This window comes from Homarus americanus, unplaced genomic scaffold, assembly GCF_018991925.1.
Source record: "Homarus americanus isolate GMGI-L3 unplaced genomic scaffold, GMGI_Hamer_2.0 scaffold52687, whole genome shotgun sequence".
NCBI lineage: Eukaryota > Metazoa > Arthropoda > Malacostraca > Decapoda > Nephropidae > Homarus > Homarus americanus.
In genome coordinates, this window is record NW_024734362.1 from 1,072,252 (window position 1) to 1,093,034 (window position 20,783).

Genomic DNA, 20,783 nt, shown 5'->3' on the forward strand with positions numbered 1-20,783 from the left:
TATCTATCAGTCTTCTCTAATATTGATGCGGATTTCTCACCTCATGTTCCCATAAACTCCGAAAGGTCACGAGAGAAGAACTATAAAAAAAAAATATTCTGTCTTTCTCACATAAAATAAGAGGTCAGGTGACGTCGTTGGTCTTGTTGGGTCCTTTGTTTATAAGCACCAGCTGATCGCCAACACCAGCTGATCGCCAACACCAACTGATCGCCAACACCAGCTGATCGCCAACACCAGCTGATCGCCAACACCAGCTGATCGCCAACACCAGCTGATTGTGTGTTGTGTCCGTGTTGATATTGTGGTGTTAGTGGTGTTAGTTATATTACTGTATGTTGTACCGTACTGGTGTTAGTTAAGGTGCTAATCTGACCTGACCTGACCTGACCTGACCTAACCTACCACCATCACCACGACCATTTATCTAAAATACCACAACTACCACTACAACTACAACCATTCACCTACAATACTACCACAACCACCATCACACCCACTACTCACTCCTCTCAACCACTATTCATAACACTGATCATTGAGTATTTCCGGTTCACTGAGAAGATTATACGCATAAATATAAATAATAAAAGGGAATCATCATCGTAGTGGCCACATCTGGTAGTGTTACAGCGTTCATGTTTACCGTTACCGCCTCCAACGCCTCTCAATATCAACCGTTACCGCCTCCAACGCCTCTCAATATCTACCGTTACCGCCTCTCAATATATCTACCTCAACTAAATACTCCTCTCAATGGTAATATCCCTCAATTAAATATTCCTCTCAATGGCTCGTTATGGTCAGAGTCGTATTGTCGTTGTAGTGAGGATAATGGTGTCACTTGGGAGTAGCATTATGACCAGGGTTAAAATCAGTGAGTCATTGTTGAGAGGAAAATTCTGAATTGCGAAAAACCTTGATTGATGGGAAGGAATGGTTTTATTACTGTACTGTGGTGTGTCCCATATGCCTGCAGGGAGTGTGAGGGAGTAAGGGAGTGTGAGGGAGTGTGAGGGAGTGAGAGTGTGAGAGTGTGAGTGAAGGAGTGGTGAGAGTGTGAGGGAGTGAGGTGAAGGAGTGTGAGGTGAGAGTGTGAGGGAGTGTGAGGGAGAGTGAAGGAGTGAGGTATATAAAAATACTATACAATAATCAATCATCAAGTGACATAACCACAGGTGTATCCGCTCTACAGGTGATATAATTTACCCCCCCCCCTCCCCCCACCACCCTCCTAAAACCAAAACACAACTCAAAATACAAAACACAACACACGCTCAGGTAATCAATTCCTCACCTCACCACACTGGGGGCCATTAGTGTGTGTCCTGAAGTAATAATAGGTGGAATTTCTGCCTCAATTCATACAGGGTGTCGCAGAAAAAAACACACACGGCCTTATATAGATTTACGTGGGGATGGCGTGTTTTTTTTTTATTACAGTAACAACAGGTGAAGAGAATATTGGTGTTATGATACATACATACATACATACAACACATACATACATACATACATGCCATCGTTAAGAAACTCTGTATGTAAGGTAGTGTGTATATTTTTTTGAGACACACTGTTATATTGAGGGTGTCAAGCTATCCTGTACCAAGACGAATGTTCCGCCCTTCACCATACAATAGCGGGCGTGTGTGTGTGTCTATGGTAGTGACCCCGTCCCGTCCCCGCCCGTCCCTACCCCGCCCCCGTCCCTACCCCACCCCGTCCCTACCCGCCCCCCGTCCCTATCCCTCACCGACCTCTTCAACCCTCCAACACCACCAATACCTCCACCTCCAGCACCTCCTCCTCTTCCTTCCCTCCAACACCTCCTCCTCCTCCCCTTCCCAACACCTCCTCCTCCTCCTTCCAACACCTCCCCCAAGACCTCCTCCATGCCAATAGGAGATTCTAGTTATTTGGCCCTAGACGACTGACTCAATAGTAGCTTCCTTAACCCCTTCCCTATCCTTCCCTCACTTCTCCCCTCACCTAACCCCCTACCTCTCCCCTCCTCCCACCCTCCCACCCCTTACCCCCTCTCCCTCCCTCCTGCTCATAAGGGACAATATATCAAAGTTGAGCATGAGACAAGCGGCTTTGTTAGGCCAAATGGGGCAGATCCCACACTGTATAGGCGAGAAAAGGGGTGAGAGGGGAAAATGGAGAGAGGGGGGAGAGAGGGAGAGAGGTTGGGAGGAGGGGAGGGAGAGTGTGGAGAGAGAGGAGTGGAGAGGAGTGGGTGGGGAGGGAGTAGAGGTGGTTGGGGAGGGTGGAGAGTGTGGGTGTGGGGAGGTGGAGAGTTGGGTGGGGAGGAGGAGAGTGTGTGGAGTGGGAGGAGAAATGAGAATGATGGGAGACAGCGGGAGGTGGGCAGGAGATGATGAGAGATAGGGAATAATGGGGAGATAAAGGATCATTATTAATAAGAGCAAGAGACAGGTAAACAAATTAGAGATAATGACGGAGAGATAAGACGACAGGTATTGCCTTTCCGTCTTCTTCTCTATCTCTCCCTCACCACCCCTCCTCCCCTCTTCACCCCCCTCATCACCCCTCTCCCTCATCACCCCTCACCTCCCCTCATCACCTCACCTCCCCTCACCTCCCCTCATCACCCCTCACCTCCCTCTTCACCCCCTCACCTCCCTCTTCACCCCTCATCACCCCTCCTCCCCTCACCACCCCTCTTCACCCCCCTCATCACCCCTCATCACCCCTCACCTCCCCCTCACTCACCCCTCACCTCCCTCTTCACCCCCTTATCACCCCTCACCTTCTCCACCACCCCTCACCCTTCACCTCCCCCCTCATCACCCCTCATCACCCCTCCTCCTTCTTCATCCCCCTCATCACCCCTCATCACCCTCTTCCCCTCTTCACCTCCTCATCACCCCTCACCTCCCTCTTCACCCTCATCACCCTCACCACCCCTCCTCCCTCACCTCCCTCTTCATCCCCTCATCACCCCTCACCACCCATCACCCCTCACCTCCCTCTTCACCCCCCTCATCACCCCTCACCTTCTCCACAGAAACATAGATTACCATATGACAATGACCCTGAGGTCTTAGTCACCAAGTGAGGGGAGAGGTAGGGAGGGAGGGGGTGAGGAAGGGAGGGAGGAGAATGTGGTACATATCTCAATAGGTAGTGTACACATGTTGGAGCAGTGTGCACATCTCAGGGTAGGGTAGTGTACACGTTAGAGCAGTGTACACATCTCAGGGTAGGGTAGTGTACACATCTCAGGTATAGGACAGTGTACACATCTCAGGGTATAGGACAGTGTACACATCTCAGGGTATAGGACAGTGTACACATCTCGGGTATAGAACAGTGTACACATCTCAGGGTATAGGACAGTGTACACATCTCAGGGTATAGGACAGTGTACACATCTCAGGGTATAGGACAGTGTACACATCTCAGGGTATAGGACAGTGTACACATCTCAGGGTATAGATCAGTGTACATCTCAGGGTATAGGACAGTGTACACATCTCAGGGCATAGGACAGTGTACACATCTCAGGGTATAGGACAGTGTACACATCTCAGGGTATAGGACAGTGTACACATCTCAGGGTATAGGACAGTGTACACATCTCAGGGTATAGGACAGTGTACACATCTCGGTATAGAACAGTGTACACATCTCAGGGTATAGGACAGTGTACACATCTCAGGGTATAGATCAGTGCACATCTCAGGGTATAGGACAGTGTACACATCTCAGGGCATAGGACAGTGTACACATCTCAGGGGCATAGGACAGTGTACACATCTCAGGGTATAGGACAGTGTACATCTCAGGGCATAGGACAGTGTACACATCTCAGGTATAGATCACAGTGTACACATCTCAGGGTATAGATCAGTGTACACATCTCAGGGTATAGGACAGTGTACACATCTCAGGGTATAGATTAGTGTACATCTCAGTATGGTCAGTGTACACATCTCAGGGTATAGGACAGTGTACACATCTCAGGGTATAGATCCAGTGTACACACTCTCAGGGTATAGATCCAGTGTACACATCTCAGGGTATAGGACAGTGTACACATCTCAGGGTAGGGTAGTGTACACATCTCAAGGTATAGGACAGTGTACACATCTCAGGGTATAGGACAGTGTACACATCTCAGGGTATAGGACAGTGTACACATCTCAGGGTATAGGACAGTGTACACATCTCAGGGTATAGGACAGTGTACACATCTCAGGGTATAGATCAGTGTACACATCTCAGGGCATAGGACAGTGCACACATCTCAGGGCATAGGACAGTGTACACATCTCAGGGCATAGGACAGTGTACACATCTCAGGGTATAGAACAGTGTACACATCTCAGGGTATAGGACAGTGTACACATCTCAGGGTATAGGACAGTGTACACATCTCAGGGTATAGATCAGTGTACACATCTCAGGGTATAGATCAGTGTAAACATCTCAGGGTATAGGACAGTGTACACATCTCAGGCTATATGACAGTGTACACATCTCAGGGTATAGATCAGTGTACACATCTCAGGGTATAGGACAGTGTACACATCTCAGGGTATAGATCAGTGTACACATCTCAGGGTATAGATCAGTGTACACATGTGAGAACAGTATAGTGTACAGCCATAAGTGTTGCCACAGAACAAGGAAGGATCAATATCACTTTACTCACTGGTCAGCTGAGAATAATTCACCCTTACCATAAAGCTTTGACCATTATTTGTCTACCGTCCGCATCCCTTAACAACCAACCTCAACCAATTACTAACTCAGAATCACCCCCTCAATACTACCTCATAACTACCTAAACTACTGAACAACCATGCTAACAATCCTACAGCATGTTCGAACCCGTTAAGTACATTATGGTTGATGCTGTTACGTGTTCGAGTGTTATGTCTAAGTGATGGAGGAGTTTAAGTCGTAGTCAAGGGATGGCATTCGGAGGCGGTGGACTGGTGTGAATGATGGCTGGTAATATTGATGTGGATGTACACAAACACACATTACACGCGTTGTCTACTGCTCTATGGGAGGGGTGAGGAGAGGGAGAGGGGAATGGAGAGGTGTGTAGAGAGGGTAAGGAGAGGGAAGGGAGAGGTGTGAGAGGGAGGGTGAGTGAAGCAGGAGAGAGGTGCTGTAGAGGAAAGGATGGGGGACAGGTGGAGGAGTGAAGGAGGGAGAGGGAGAGTCAAGAGAGAGAAGGAAAAGGGGGGACAAAAAGAGAAACAAGAAGAAGAAGGGAAGAGGTAGAAGCGACAAGAGGAAGAAGGAAGGTGAGAAAAAGAGCCAGAGAGAGTGAGAGAGAACCAAGTGAGAGAGAGTGAGAGAGAACCAAGTGAGAGAGAGCGAGAGAGTGTTATTCTGGCGGAGTTACTATAAATGTATAATTGTAGGTGTTAGGTCCGCCTGGCGATGATGAATGCTCGTACTGCCGCTGCTCTGGGGTCGACAGGGGAGGGGAGGCAGGTGTGAACAGGTGAATTCTTCTTCTTCTTCTTCTTAGTATTATTATTATTGTTATATCTTCTTCTTCTTCTTCTTCTTCTTCTCATCATCATCATCATCATCATCATCATTATAAGGTTGTGGAGGTAATATTCAGGAAACATTATTTCTCGCCTCTTGGGAATAACATGTTGATGCCCCGAGTCTCTCCTCAGCTTTACTGCTATCTATAATTATCTCAACTCTCTCTCTCTCTCTCTCTCTCTCACTAACTCTCTCTCTCTCTCTCTCTCTCTCTCTCTCTCTCTCCCCATTCCTTCTATCCTCCTTCCCTCTCCCCTCCTGTCAACATCCACAATATCTCCCCTTTCCTCCCAGCTCTCTTCCTCCCCTCCTCCTTCTAATCCTTGAACCATCCTCCTCCCCCACACCCACCTCACCCCCCTGATAGAGTTATTAAATTATACCAACTTGTTTGACAGAAGAGCCAATCAGAGGAAGAGCGCAGATTTATCGCCGAACGGATTTTGCCAAACTTATCATTAAATTGGATAAAACCCTTGTTGGCTGTAGTGGCGTAGAGGCGGACTGTAATGGCGTAGAGGCGGACTGTAATGGCGTAGGGCGGACTTTAATGGCGTAGAGGCGGACTGTGGTGGCGTAGAGGCGGACTGTATGTGTGCGTAGAGGCGGACTGTGAGTGGTGTGGGGGCGGACTGTAGTGGTGTAGAGGACTATAATGGTGTCTGTAGTGGTGTGAGGGGGACTGTAGTAGCGTGAGGCTGACTGTAATGGCGTAGAGGCGGACTGTAATGGCGTAGGGCGGATTGTAGTGGCGTAGAGGCGGACTGTAATGGCGTGAGGCGGATTGTAGTGGTGTAGAGGGACTGTAGTGGCGTAGCGGGCGGACTGTAATGGCGTAGAGGCGGACTGTAATGGCGTGAGGCGGCGGACTGTATTAATGGCGTAGCGAGGCGGACTGTAGTGGTGTAGAGAGGGGGACTGTAATGGTGTCTGTAGTGGTGTTGCGAGGGGGACTGTAGTAGCGTAGAGGCGGACTTTAATGGCGTAGTGGCGGACTGTAATGGCGTAGAGGCGGATTGTAGTGGTGTAGAGGCGGACTGTAGTGGCGTAGAGGCGGACTGTAATGGCGTAGAGACTGATTGTAGTGGCGTAGTGGTGTTTTAGAAGCATCTGTCACACTGGTTTAATGAGTTAGTTTAATAGCCTCGAGAGGTTATTGGCGCGTCTTAAACCAATAAAACGCCTGATTAAAGTGTTTGTTTTGACTGTTTGTTTGGGGTTATTTTTTGTTTATTCCGGATTATCGTGTTTTATGTTTCTTTTTATTTGTTTTATTTCGGATTAATGTTTTTTTAATGCTTGTTCTTGGTTTATTTTTGTTTTATTTCGGATTTGTTTTTTTATGTTTGTTCTTGGTTTATTTATTTTTGGTTTATTCCGGATTATTGTGTTTTTTTGTTTGTTCATTCTGGGTTTAATCTTGGTTTATTGAAAGAAAAAAATGATCGGACGAAAAAACGGACGGAGAACGGGGGCACGGGCATGTGGACGGAGACACGGACGAACGAACAAAGACACGGACGGACGGACAAAGACACGGACGGACGAACAAAGACACAGACGGACGAACGGAGACACGGACGAACGAACGTAGACACGGACGAACGAACGTAGACACGGACGGATGGACAAAGCCACGGACGAACGAACGTAGACACGGACGGACGGACAGAGACACAATAATACGGACCGATGAACGGTGACACGGACAGATGAACGGTGACACGGACGGACTACCAGAGAATTGACGGAAGCGTATTTCCACATCACCGTTAAACAAGAACGATACGCTGCGTGGTGCGTAATATGTAGGTAACATCTAGGTAATATTTGCGTATAAGTTGCGTAATATGTGGATAATATATGTATGTGTACAATGTAGGTGTTATTTGTATAGGTGCGTAATCTGCGTATCATGTGCGTAATCTGCGTAATATGTGCATAATCTGCGTTACATGTGCGTAAAAGATGATATCGTATATGGTCCTGTTGAATATCTGTTGATGACCGGATGTTAACGGCTGGAAAACGGAAAAGTATAAACTGGCAGACCTTCGCGAACAACGGTAAAATATGTGGGAAAGAGTTGCCGACAAACGGAAATTAACGGAAAGGTCATAACACCAACGGAGACAAAAACGGCGGCAGAACAACAGATATGGTGGACAGAAACAGAGGAACTACAGACACTGGAACACAACGGCGACACAACCAACAGAAACGGTATAGCAAAATAGCGCTAAAACAATAGAAACGGTATAGCAAAATAGCGCTAAAACAACAGAAACGGTATAGCAAAATAGCGCTAAAATAACAGAAACGGTATAGCAAAACAGCGCTAAAATAACAGAAACGGTATAGCAAAATAGCGCTATAAAAACAGAAACGAGTCTAAAACAGGAAAAAAAACATCGACACAAGACAACACAACGGGAATAAACACAAACAGAAACGGTGAGGCGCAACGGTAAGAACAAATTATATTTATGCGGTAAAGCGGAGGAGGCCCACACACCCTCCCTCCCCTCACCTCACTCTCTCACCTCTCCCCCTCCCTCACGGTGACACTAACCCTTATTATCACTTTGTTTACATTTACGTCAGCTGAGAATAACTCCCACCGCTACCGTCTCTGGGGAGTGGGGGAAAATACTACACATTAACGTATTAAATTGATATCCGAGTAATTTTTTTTCCTTTGTATTAATAGAAAATTTATATAGTAATAATAGTGGTATAAACATTATTACCACACCTTTGTTTATAGATATATACATCAGGTAGATTCCCACAGTGGGCCTATACCTGGTCTGGTAGGGGGTTGAAATAATATACACGGTTGTAATAGGTAGATGTATAAGTGTGTATGTATTGATGTATGAAAAGAGATATTTATACATATTTCTTCATTATGTATATATTTTTTTTAATTAGAGGTGTACTGTATGTCGGTCTAATGGGGTTATACGCTGACAGGTAATAAGGTCGCGAGTTAATGAGTTATATTACCTGTAGTTGTGGCAGCGGTGAAGTATTATATTTTAAAGAGATGTCAGGTGGATAATGTATAGCATCACACACACACACACACACACACACACACACACACACACACACACACACACACACACACACACACACACACACACACACACACACACACACACACAAGATAAAGCCTCCCCTATTCACTTAATCCCATACACATAAAAGCAAATACACACAGGAACTCGAATCAATACAACGGAAATGGATGCAAAAGAAAATCCATACAAAACGAGGCTCTTTATATTTTGTTTGACTTTCCGTCCGTCTGCCCTCTCGCCCGCCAGCCCGCGCTATACTGGCACCACGGGGGTAACAGGGACGCTCAGGGCAGCTCTTATATCCGGAGGTTGTCACGGTTTTATTAGCAATCGGTCCGGGATTTTGGCGGTCGGACTATAAGACGTGTTCCGATACCTACTGTATTCCTTGTACCCACGTGTTCGCTATACAGTGTTGTCAAGTGTATACCTATACCTATAACGGAGCAATGCGTTCGTATTATCATATAAACATTCTTACAGGTAATGGGCGATCGTCGGAAGGTTAACTCACACCATCATTACGATATAAGACGATCAATCATCAATATAATATCGAAAACAGATGGAAATACTCGTATATATATATATAAATTAATCGTAAGCTTGGCAGCGCTGGTCACCCCCAATAGCCAACACGCAGGGTTCATGTTTACAAACTCTTTCAAACTTATTGTGCAGTATTGATTCCGTCTTGAGGGCTAGAGGCGGTGAAGGGAGAGAGGTTTCCTGTCCATTGACGGTACCACGACTGACAGCAGCAGGTGAGAGAGAGAGAGAGAGAGAGAGAGAGAGAGAGAGAGAGAGAGAGAGAGAGAGAGAGAGAGAGAGAGAGAGGAGAGAGAGAGAGACGTGTGTATTGGAGAGGACACGTGCGAATTTATCTCCAAAAAAGATAACATTTCGCTACATTTCCATATAATTCATGATATATCCTTACAGAGAGTTACAAGACACGGACGTAGTGATGTTGGTGGTGATGTTAAGTGATGTTGGTGATGTTTACAGAGAGATTTTTTTTATGTGTGTGTGTGTTTTACTTACTAATGAGAATCTTACAGGTAAGTTAATATGACCATCAGGTGTGTTGACGGTATAGAGACAAAATGCATGGAACGTTTGGCGAAGCTTAAGTCCGCCAACGCTAATACTATTGGTGCTGAAGAGAAGAAGAAACGTTTACCTCCTCCACAAGTGAGAACGTTTAAGCCTGGGAACGTTTTTTTGTTATTGTTTACTTTAGCGGGTATAACGAACACGGGGTGATGATAACGGGAGAAAAAAAACGTTCTTTAATGAGGTTGATATCAAGGTGTGTAAGGGGAAACGTTTACGACGGTATCAGAGAGGGAGTAGGTGGGAAAGGAAAAAGGGGGGAGGAGGGGTGGTTGGGGAAGGGGAGGGGGTGATGGGTGGATGAGGAGGGATGGTTGGGGGGGCAGGGAAGAGGGGGGTTTGAGGAGGAGGGCAGGTTAGGGATTATCAATATTATCAACAATGGGAAAGTTTACACACACACACACACTCGTAGTAGAGAGAGAGAGAGTATCGACACATGACCAGGAAGGAAGGAAGGAAGGAAGGAAGGAAGGAAGGTCTGGCACCGCGTCTAGGATAATAAGGTGCCAATATGTCCGCCCGGGTGCCATTATGTGACCAAGACGCTGTGAGTGAACGCTATGTAATTTTCCTGTGAAGATGTGACCGAAATTTTGTGTCGATATTTCAGTGTCCGTCACTCGTCCACCCTCTTGTCACATGCTTATGTATGTATGTATGTATGTATGTATGTATGTATGTATGTATGTATGCATGTATGCATGTATGTATAAGGCGACTTATGGTGTAATGGTCAGCATGCTCGCCTCGCAAGCGAGCGGACCCGGGTTCGATCCCCGGGAGGGGTGAAACTATGGGCAAGTTTCTTTACGCCATTTGCCTCTGTCTACCCAGCAGTAATTTGGGACCTGGATGCATAAATGTATAAATTTATATACTGGTATGCATATTCACTTTCTATTCAACGTAAAATAACAAAATTCATACAGAATAAATTAACATTGATTTTATTAATAAATACTGTATATGTGTAAAACCATAGAATTTATTGATAATAAAAGAAATTATGTCACTTTATGGTGTCGTCCAAGGTGCTGTAACACGGAGTACACTATAACGTTGTGCTGTACGGTATTAGATCCGGTTTACGTTGTGTCAGGTCTATTCGGGCATTGGGGTTAACGGACTTTATGTATAGATGTTTTCAATACTTCCTTTAAAAAAATACAGAGGGATATTTACGGATAATAATGACAGTACTTTAATAATAATAATAATAATAATAATAATAATAATAATAATATAATAATAATAATAATAATAATAATAATAATAATAATAATAATAATAATAATATAATAATAATAATAATAATAATAATAATAATAATAATAATATAATAATAATAATAATAATAATAATAATAATAATCAAGGTAGGTGAAGGCACTGGAGGTTTGAGGTTGTCCTCCACCTTCAAGGTTCACCTTCATGACCTCCCCGTAATTATCGGCTCATCGGATGTCATATCGGAAGCCCCGCCAGGAACACCAATCGGGAGAAGTGCGTTACGGCGGCGGCGGCGGCGGGCGACACGTGCGACGCTCTGGCTGCACGTGGCACGCCAGCCCTCACCTGCCTCAGTCTGCCCGATATTTACTATATTTTTTACCATTCAAGGCCTTTTCAATGATAGTGAATACAGATAATCACAGAATAAGGCCATGTTCGATACGGGTCGACGAATCAGAATCCAGCGAGGAAGGAATGGTTGGTTGTGATTGGTGGAATTGCATGCTGGTGGGAGCTTCCGGCGCGTGGCAGCTAACGACATTATTGTTGGTGAGGCACTTAGCCAATTACTTGACAAAGCCAAAACTATTGCAGCAATGGCCTTATCGACCCGCCCTGGCTGGTTCCTCACCCAGTCTCGTGTATGTCAAGTTTGTTTACATCTGCTAACTTTAATGTTGTTCAGTAATTAAAACCAAACCTAACTTAACCTAAACCAGTCTAACCTAATCTAACCTAAACCTAACCTAACTTAACCTAAAATAGTCTAACCTAACCTCATATATCCTAACCTAAAATAGCTTGACCTAAACTACAACATTATGATAAAAAATTCCTGTGAAGTTTACGATTTCCACGATATAGATAACAAGTTCACAGGTGATTATGCTCAGGTAATATGCACAGGTGAGATGCACAGGTAATATATATAGGCAATATGCACTAGTAATATGCACAGGTGAGATGCACAAGTAATATACACAGGTAAAATACACAAGTAATATACACAGGTAATATACACAGGTAATATACACAGGTAATATGCACAGGTGAGATGCACAGGTAATATACACAGGTAATATACACAAGTAATATACACAGGTAATATACACAGGTAGTATACACAGGTAATATACACAGGTGAGATGCACAAGTAATATACACAGGTAATATACACAGGTAATATACACAGGTAATATACACAGGTAATATACACAGGTAATATACACAGGTAATATACACAGGTAATATACACAGGTAATATACACAGGTAATATACACAGGAAGACACACATCTCAGGGTATCGGTCTAAATATCGCTCGATGGTAATCTTTCATACAGAGTAAATTCAATAAACGGCAGAAGCTTTTGTTAGTGATTGTTGCGAGGGGAGGATGAGAGTGTGTGTGTGTGTGTGTGTGTGTGTGTGTGTGTGTGTGTGTGTGTTGGAAGGTGGTCATGTTTGCTCTATAGACACCAACAGAGAGAGAGAGAGAGAGAGAGAGAGAGAGAGAGAGAGAGAGAGAGAGAGAGAGAGAGAGAGAGAGAGAGAGGATTAAATTGAATGAAAACACCGATAAATAAAGACAAAAATAAGAAAGGGAACGACAGACATAAATAATAATAATAATAATAATAATAATAATAATAATAATAATCATAATAATAATAATAATAATAATAATACATCTGAATCAACCATATGGACTACTACTCATTCTGTCTCTTGTATTCAACACACACACACACACACACATACACACACACACACACACACACTTAATAGACAACAAACACTTCATTCTTACGTACTAAGTTTTCTATTGGGTATCAAATCAATTCTACTCATCATCATCATCATCATCATCATCATCATCATCATCATCATCATCATCATCATCGTCATCATCATTAGCACAGGTATTACAGGTGTTATAACAATCACCTGTTCAACGATTGGACTAACATAAACACTCTCTATTAACCTGTTATTGGTATTTAACAAGAATGGATGGGTCAATGACGTAGAAATTCGTGTTGTTATGTCGTCAATTATTTTATTATCTGTGATTGGAGGAGACAGGTGTGACGTCATCGGGTTACGGTGGTGCTAATGTTGTTGTTGTGTTTCACCTGAGTTAATTAATGACGTCACCGCTGTTCACCTTCACCACTCTGCTTGTAATCGATGTTTCTGATCACTGATGTATATACAATGTTGATCACGCGATGTTTATGTAATGTTGATGACATTGTACATAATCGGTATACTGTGTACATATATTGATGATGTAATGAACAGTATATGTAATGTTGACGACGTAATGTTTATAATATTAACGACGTGGTTTGTGTTGTTCGGTGTTGTTGGGTAGTTAGTAGCCGCCGCTCTTGTAGGCCAAAACGGCAGAGAATTAACCTAACCTAACCTAACCTAACCTAACGTAACCTAACCTAACGTAACGTAACGTAACGTAACGTAACCTAACCTAACTTAACCTAACCTGACCTGAACACCTGACGCTATGTTATGTGATAGTCTTGAACACCTGACGCTATGTTATGTGATGGTCTTGAACACCTGACGCTATGTTATGTGATAGTCTTGAACACCTGACGCTATGTTATGTGATAGTCTTGAACACCTGACGCTATGTTATGTGATGGTCTTGAACACCTGACGCTATGTTATATGATAGTCTTGAACACCTGACGCTATGTTATGTGATAGTCTTGAACAACTGACGCTATGTTATGTGATAGTCTTGAACACCTGACGCTATGTTATGTGATGGTCTTGAACACCTGACGCTATGTTATGTGATAGTCTTGAACACCTGACGCTATGTTATGTGATGGTCTTGAACACCTGAAGCTATGTTATGTGATGGTCTTGAACACCTGACGCTATGTTATGTGATGGTCTTGAACACCTGAAGCTATGTTATGTGATGGTCTTGAACACCTGACGCTATGTTATGTGATAGTCTTGAACACCTGACGCTATGTTATGTGATAGTCTTGAACACCTGAAGCTATGTTATGTGAGCTAGCTGAAGAAAAGCTAATTTAGCGGACCTCCTTTGCGTTCATTAAGATAATTTAGCTGAGTCTTTTTCTGGAGGTAAAATGTTATGTTAGCTGAGGCTAAAGTGAAGCTCAACGGTGTTCACAGGTGACTCCGTGAGCTTGTGTTGGAGGCTGACCATTATTAGAGGCCGACCATTATTAGAGGTCGACCATTATTAGAGGCCGACCATTTATTAGAGGCCGACCATTATTAGAGGCCGACCATTATTAGAGGCCGACCATTATTAGAGGCCGACCATTATTAGAGGTCGACCATTATTAGAGGCCGACCATTTATTAGAGGCCGACCATTATTAGAGGCCGACCATTATTAGAGTCGATTCATTATTAGAGGTCGACTGATATTAGAGGCCGACCATTAGAGGCCGACCATTTATTAGAGGTCACCATTATTAGAAATAATTATTAGAGCGACCGCCAGAGAGGCCACCATACAGAGGCCGACCATTGCTTGGAGGTCGAACGATGGCCAGCGTCGACAAGTTGGAGGCCGACCATTAGAGAGGCCGACTGATATTAGAGGCCGATCACTGTTGGAGGCCGACCATTGTTGGAGGCCTACCATTATTAGAGGCCGACCATTATTAGAGGCCGACCATTATTAGAGGCCGTCCACTGTTGGAGGCCGACCATTGTTGGAGGCCGACCATTATTAGAGGCCGATCACTGTTGGAGGCCGACCACTGTTGGAGGCCGACCATTATTAGAGGCCGACCATTATTAGAGGTTTACCACTGTTGGAGGCCGACCATTATTAGAGGCCGACCACTGTTGGAGGCCGACCATTATTAGAGGCCGACCATTGTTGGAGGCCTACCATTATTAGAGGCCGACCATTATTAGAGGCCGACCATTATTAGAGGCCGACCACTGTTGGAGGCCGACCATTATTAGAGGCCGACCATTATTAGAGGCCGACCATTATTAGAGGCCGACCATTGCTGGGAGGCCGACCATTGCTGGAGGCCGACCATTGGCTAGAGGCCGACCATTGGCTAGAGGCTGACCATTGCTAGAGCCTGTCCCACCACAGAGCTGACCATTATTAGAGGCCGACCATTGCTGGAGGCCGACCATTATTAGAGGCCGACAATTATTAGAGACTCTGACCATTGTTGGAGGTCAACCATTAGTAGTGAGGCTGACCATTGTTGAGGCCACCATTATTAGGACTAACGACGGCGGCAGAGTCTCATCACACAGAAATTTTAATTCACAATATTATTAAAATGAATTGGCTAAGAGGCCGACCATTTCTGTTGGAGGCCGACCACCGTTGGAGTACCGACCATTATTAGAGGCCGACCATTGGCTGAGGCCGACCATTGTCAGAAGCCAGAATCCACATAGAGGCCTCGACCATTTCGCTGAGGCCGACCCAATGTTGGAGTGTCTTCGACCATTATTAGAGGCCGACCATTGTTGGAGGCCGACCATTATTAGAGGCCGACCATTATTAGAGGCCGACCACTGTTGGAGGCCGACCATTGTTGGAGGCCTACCATTATTAGAGGCCGACCATTATTAGAGGCCGAACCACTGTTGGAGGCCGACCATTGCTGGAGGCCGACTGACCGAGTGTAGGATGTGGTGTGAGGTGGTGTTGGGGTGAACCAGTGACTGCCGCCGTACACCTATATGCTTGTAATGCTGTAACCTCCTGTAACCTGCTGTAACTTGTTTTAACCTGCTATACCCTGCTGTAACCTACTGTAACCTGCTGTAACCAACTCCCTGTATCGTCACACAAACTGCTGAGTGATCGTGTATCCTAGCCTTTGTTACCGCCACCACTGTATCCTGTACCGTTGCCTGTACCACTGTATCCTGTGCCGTTGACTGTACCACTGTATCCTGTACCGTTGCCTGTACCACTGTATCCTGTACCGTTGCCTGTACCACTGTATCCTGTACCGTTGCCTGTACCACTGTATCCTGTGCCGTTGACTGTACCACTGTATCATGTACCTTGCCTGTACCACTGTATCCTGTACCGTTGACTGCACCACTGTATCCTGTACCGTTGACTGCACCACTGTATCCTGTGCCGTTGACTGTACCACTGTATCCTGTACCGTTGACTGTACCACTGTATTCTGTACCGTTGACTGTACCACTGTATCCTGTACCGTTGCCTGTACCACTGTATCCTGTACCGTTGACTGCACCACTGTATCCTGTACCGTTGACTGTACCACTGTATCCTGTACCGTTGCCTGTACCACTGTATCCTGTACCGTTGACTGCACCACTGTATCCTGTACCGTTGACTGTACCACTGTATCCTGTACCGTTGACTGTACCACTGTATCATGTACCTTGCCTGTACCACTGTATCCTGTACCGTTGACTGCACCACTGTATCCTGTACCGTTGACTGCACCACTGTATTCTGTACCACTGTAAAACGCCAGCTAAACCCTTACAGTCAATGTAAACAAATACGAGACACTGACGCGGCCATAAGTGACCCAGTAAGTCACCCTCGTTACTCATCCCGCTTAGGTTACTCACCCCTCGGTCACTCTGGTCACTCACTCACCCCTCGGTCACTCTGGTCACTCACTCACCCTTCGGTCACTGGTCACTCACTCACCTCTCGGTCACTCTGGTCACTCACTCACCCTTCGGTCACTCTGGTCACTCACTCAACTCTCGGTCACTCACTCACCCCTCGGTCACTCTGGTCACTCACTCATCCCTCGGTCACTCAACAATCCGGACTTCGAAAAATATCACGGTAATTTTTCTTCATACTAAAATATGACGGAGAGAAAATGACTATCACTTAACCTCAAGTCTCGGAGCAATTTTGGTTAGGTTAGGTTTTTAGAGGGCCGAGTATTTTAAGCAATTTGGGGAGATTTTATTTAATTTTAACTGATGTTGGATCACTTTTACCTTCATCACAACAGCTAAAGCAAGGAGAGACAGCTGGAGTTTCATCACAACAGCTAAAAGAAACACAGCTAGAGCTTCATCACAACAGCTAAAAAAAAGAGACACAGCTAGAGCTTCATCACAACAGCTAAAACAAGGAGAGACAGCTAGAGCTTCATCACAACAGCTAAAACAAGGAGAGACATCTAGAGCTTCATCACAACAGCTAAAGCAAGGAGACACATCTAGAGCTTCATCACAACAGCTAAAACAAAGAGACATCTAGAGCTTCATCACAACAGCTAAAACAAAGAGACATCTAGAGCTTCATCACAACAGCTAACAGGAGGGTGTACTCGGGAACACAGTGAAGCTCTGCCCTAAACATTCCCACAGGTCCCCACCAAACTTTCCCTACAGTACACGTTGTTTGTTAATGTTGGACCGGACTGCCCATTACCAAAACAGCGGACGGACGGGTACTAAATGCTTCCGTCCAGCCGAGGAGAGAATGTAGTCTAAACGAGCGTGTGACTGGGCAAGTTTGGAGGAGTTTTATTAAATTATTTTATCGGTTGTGAGCATGTGTGTACGTGTGTGTTGAGCCTGGGATTGCTTTTAGTAAATGGTTGGACTGACCCGGCGGACTAATGCTTGCGTCTGGCGGATGATGGAGTGCTAGAACTGCTGTTATTGTTTGTGTGTGTGTGAATTAGCGTATACGCCAGGCGAACGTTGGGATGGTATTAATTTTTGTGAATTCTATTATGCCTGACGAACGTTGGTGGTGGTATTAATTGACGGTTGCAGTACGCCTGGCGAACACTATAGTAATGTTATATCTTTGCCTGACACAAGTTATTTATGGTTCAGCGGATGCCAGGCGAAAAGACTTATATCTCATACGCCTGGCGAACATTGTTTATGAATCAGTTTACGCCCGGTGAAAATTGCATTACAGTTAGCATATATTTACGTTATATCGGAAGGTAAACTGCCGACAGGAATAACAGTTTACGTGGCCAACAGCGCACTGCCCGAAGTAACGAACCAGCGGCCGTGGGCGTGATAGAGCTGTTGTGGGCGTGAGAGAGGGCTAATGTAGGCGTGAGAGAGGGCTAGTGTAGGCGTGAGAGAAGGCTGGTGTGGGCGTGAGAAAGAGGGATGCTGTGGGCGGGCGGGCGGGGTGCGATTACTGCCCAGGTAAATAGTGACTTGATGACCCACAGCGGACAGGTGAGGCAGCCTCTTGGTAACACCTGATTGTCAACACCGAATTTATGGCCTGGGTGGATTAGGTGGGCTATGGTGGGCTGTGGTGAGTTGAAGTGGGCTGTGGTGGGGCTGGGGTGGGTTCAGTTTGAATTTGGTGACTGCTAAATTACTTCTCTTAGGTGAGTCTATGACCCTAGGTGAGTCGAGGGGGGGGGAGATCAGGTGACCGCTAAAAGGTAATCAGCAGGTGAGTTTAGGGTGGGCTAGGGTGGGTTACGGTGGGTTAGGGTGGGCCGAGGTGGGCTAAGAAACCGACGAATTACCACCAACCGACCAATTATTCGTTCCTTTGCGGTAAAATGCCTCGGTTATAATTGGTCGGCCCGACTAACCAATAAACTGTCCGACTTAACGTGTTCGGGGTGTCGGTCGGCTAATGCCTGAGAACCATATAAGGCGATTGATAGATAGATAGATAGATAGAAAGATAGACAGATAGATAGAAAGACAACAAGTAGATCGCTAAATGACAGGCGTTTGGCGTATGGCGATAAGCTGACAGACAAACAAACAGACTTAATTAAACACTATCTTGAAAAGTAATTGCGAGGAATAATAAAACAAGGAAATAAATTGTTTGGAAATAAATCGTTTTTAATATTAAGGACGAGATAATATTTCTTTAGCGCTGGAAATATTGGAAATAACTCAATAATACGTAGAGATTTTATACAAACGGTTCAAATATATTTCTTTAGCGCTGGAAATACTTATAACAAATATATTCTCAGAAAAATAAGAAATATTTTTTTCCCAGGCATTAAACTCAAGAATAAATTTGGTCTAGAAAATAAAATAAAATTATCTTATCATCACGTAGAGAAAATAAACTAAACTATTCTCCCGCTCAAAAAAAAATATATTTATATACTTTGTAATTTTAAAGGAATAGAAATATAAACAAAAATTATGTTTGAATAATTTTTAAGAGTTTATACATTTTTCTAATAGATTCAATAAAATTTAACGCTTCTATAAATAAGTAGATTATATGTTAACTATAGCGAGATTGAGGATATTATTTATTAGCGAAAAATACAAGACAAACTTATTTTTTCTCCCCAATATAAAAAAAATTAATCCCCCCAAAAATCTTAAAATTCCCCTAAAAAGATTGAAAATTCGCTACAGAAATTCAAATTCCCCTAAAAAGCTTCAAATTCCCCTCAAAATTCAAATTCCCCTAAAAAATTCAATATTCCCCTAAAAACAATTAATATTCCCTCCCCCCGCCCCCAAAAGAATAAACCTACAAAAAACCAATGAACCAAAACATAAAAATAAAGAAACCGAATTTATTTAAACAAGACAAAACCAAAACAACTCCCCACCGCGGTTGAGAGTTAGTAAAAGCAGATGGGGCCAGACAATTAACATTAACCAGAGGTGGGGTTAAATAATGCACCTGCCAGCAGACCCGGACGGAACACCATGAAAAATGTAGGTATTAGGTCAAGCAAGTCTCCTCCCCCCCCTCACCTACCAAAGTGATTTTAATTAAACCATTTTCTTCTTCTTTTTTCCACAAATTGTCTATCGTTACGTCATTAGCTATTGTTAGTAAATATGAATAATAGTCCATGGTGTAGATTTTTCATTATGCATTTATTTAATGATGTAGGTGATAACAAAGGTAACTCACTTTATCTAATGAGGTTTAATTATTTAGTTTTTCTTTATTATTCGTCTAAAAAAAATCGATGAATGATGAAACAATTATTTGGGGACTTTTATATTTTATTCTTTGATATTTTAGTATTTAATTAACCTATAGAAATAAATTGACCAAAGTTTATAAATAACCAGAACAGGTAATTCATGTTAATTACTGACGGTTACCAACACCTGGGAGAGAGAGTTATTGACCTGACAAACAAACACACAGACATCAGGGGAGCCACAAGTCCTTACCGCAGCTTGAGATATTTTAGACTTATTACAATATGTCATGTGCAGTGGTTTATGTAGACGGGTGATACTGTATAGGCTGTAGGTATATGTAGTGAGGAGATGGTGAGGAGATGAGATAGTGAGAAGATGGTGAGGGAAGATAGTGAGGTTAGGATTTGAGAGGAAGAAGGCCATCTTAACAGTGATAAAAAACGTATAATAAATATGTCTTGCTTTAACACACTCACAGACTCTCGCACTCAAACAACACACTCCACTAACTCTCGCACTCACACACGCTGCCTGATAACCACGATAATTGATGTGAGAATCTCGATAACATTCACTTCCCCGTCGATGTGTGGTAATAGTGAAGTGTTGTTGTCCAGGTATGTGTGAGCGTCAAAGGAAGGGAGGAAAGAGTGACAGAGGGCCTCAGAGTGACAGAGGGCCTCAGAGTGACAGAGGGCCTCAGCTCCTACACAACACAAACAGTAATGTCTCCTCACTGGGCTGTAAACACGGAAGAACGCTCGAGTGTGAATGACAATGAATGACCGTCAAACCGTTCAGTAATTTATACTTGCTACTCAACCTGTAGTCTCATATCTTATTAAAAATGTCAGCGCTCAAGAATATCAAATTAGATCATTGTATTCATGCACGACG

General features: G+C 44.1%; 1 protein-coding gene across 1 annotated transcript in view; it reads right to left on the reverse strand.

The window, feature by feature from the left end:
- The window catches only part of LOC121870218 (inhibitory POU protein-like), a 141,489-nt gene that overhangs the window by 119,193 nt on the left and 1,513 nt on the right, over nucleotides 1–20,783 (reverse strand). The window lies entirely within an intron of this gene.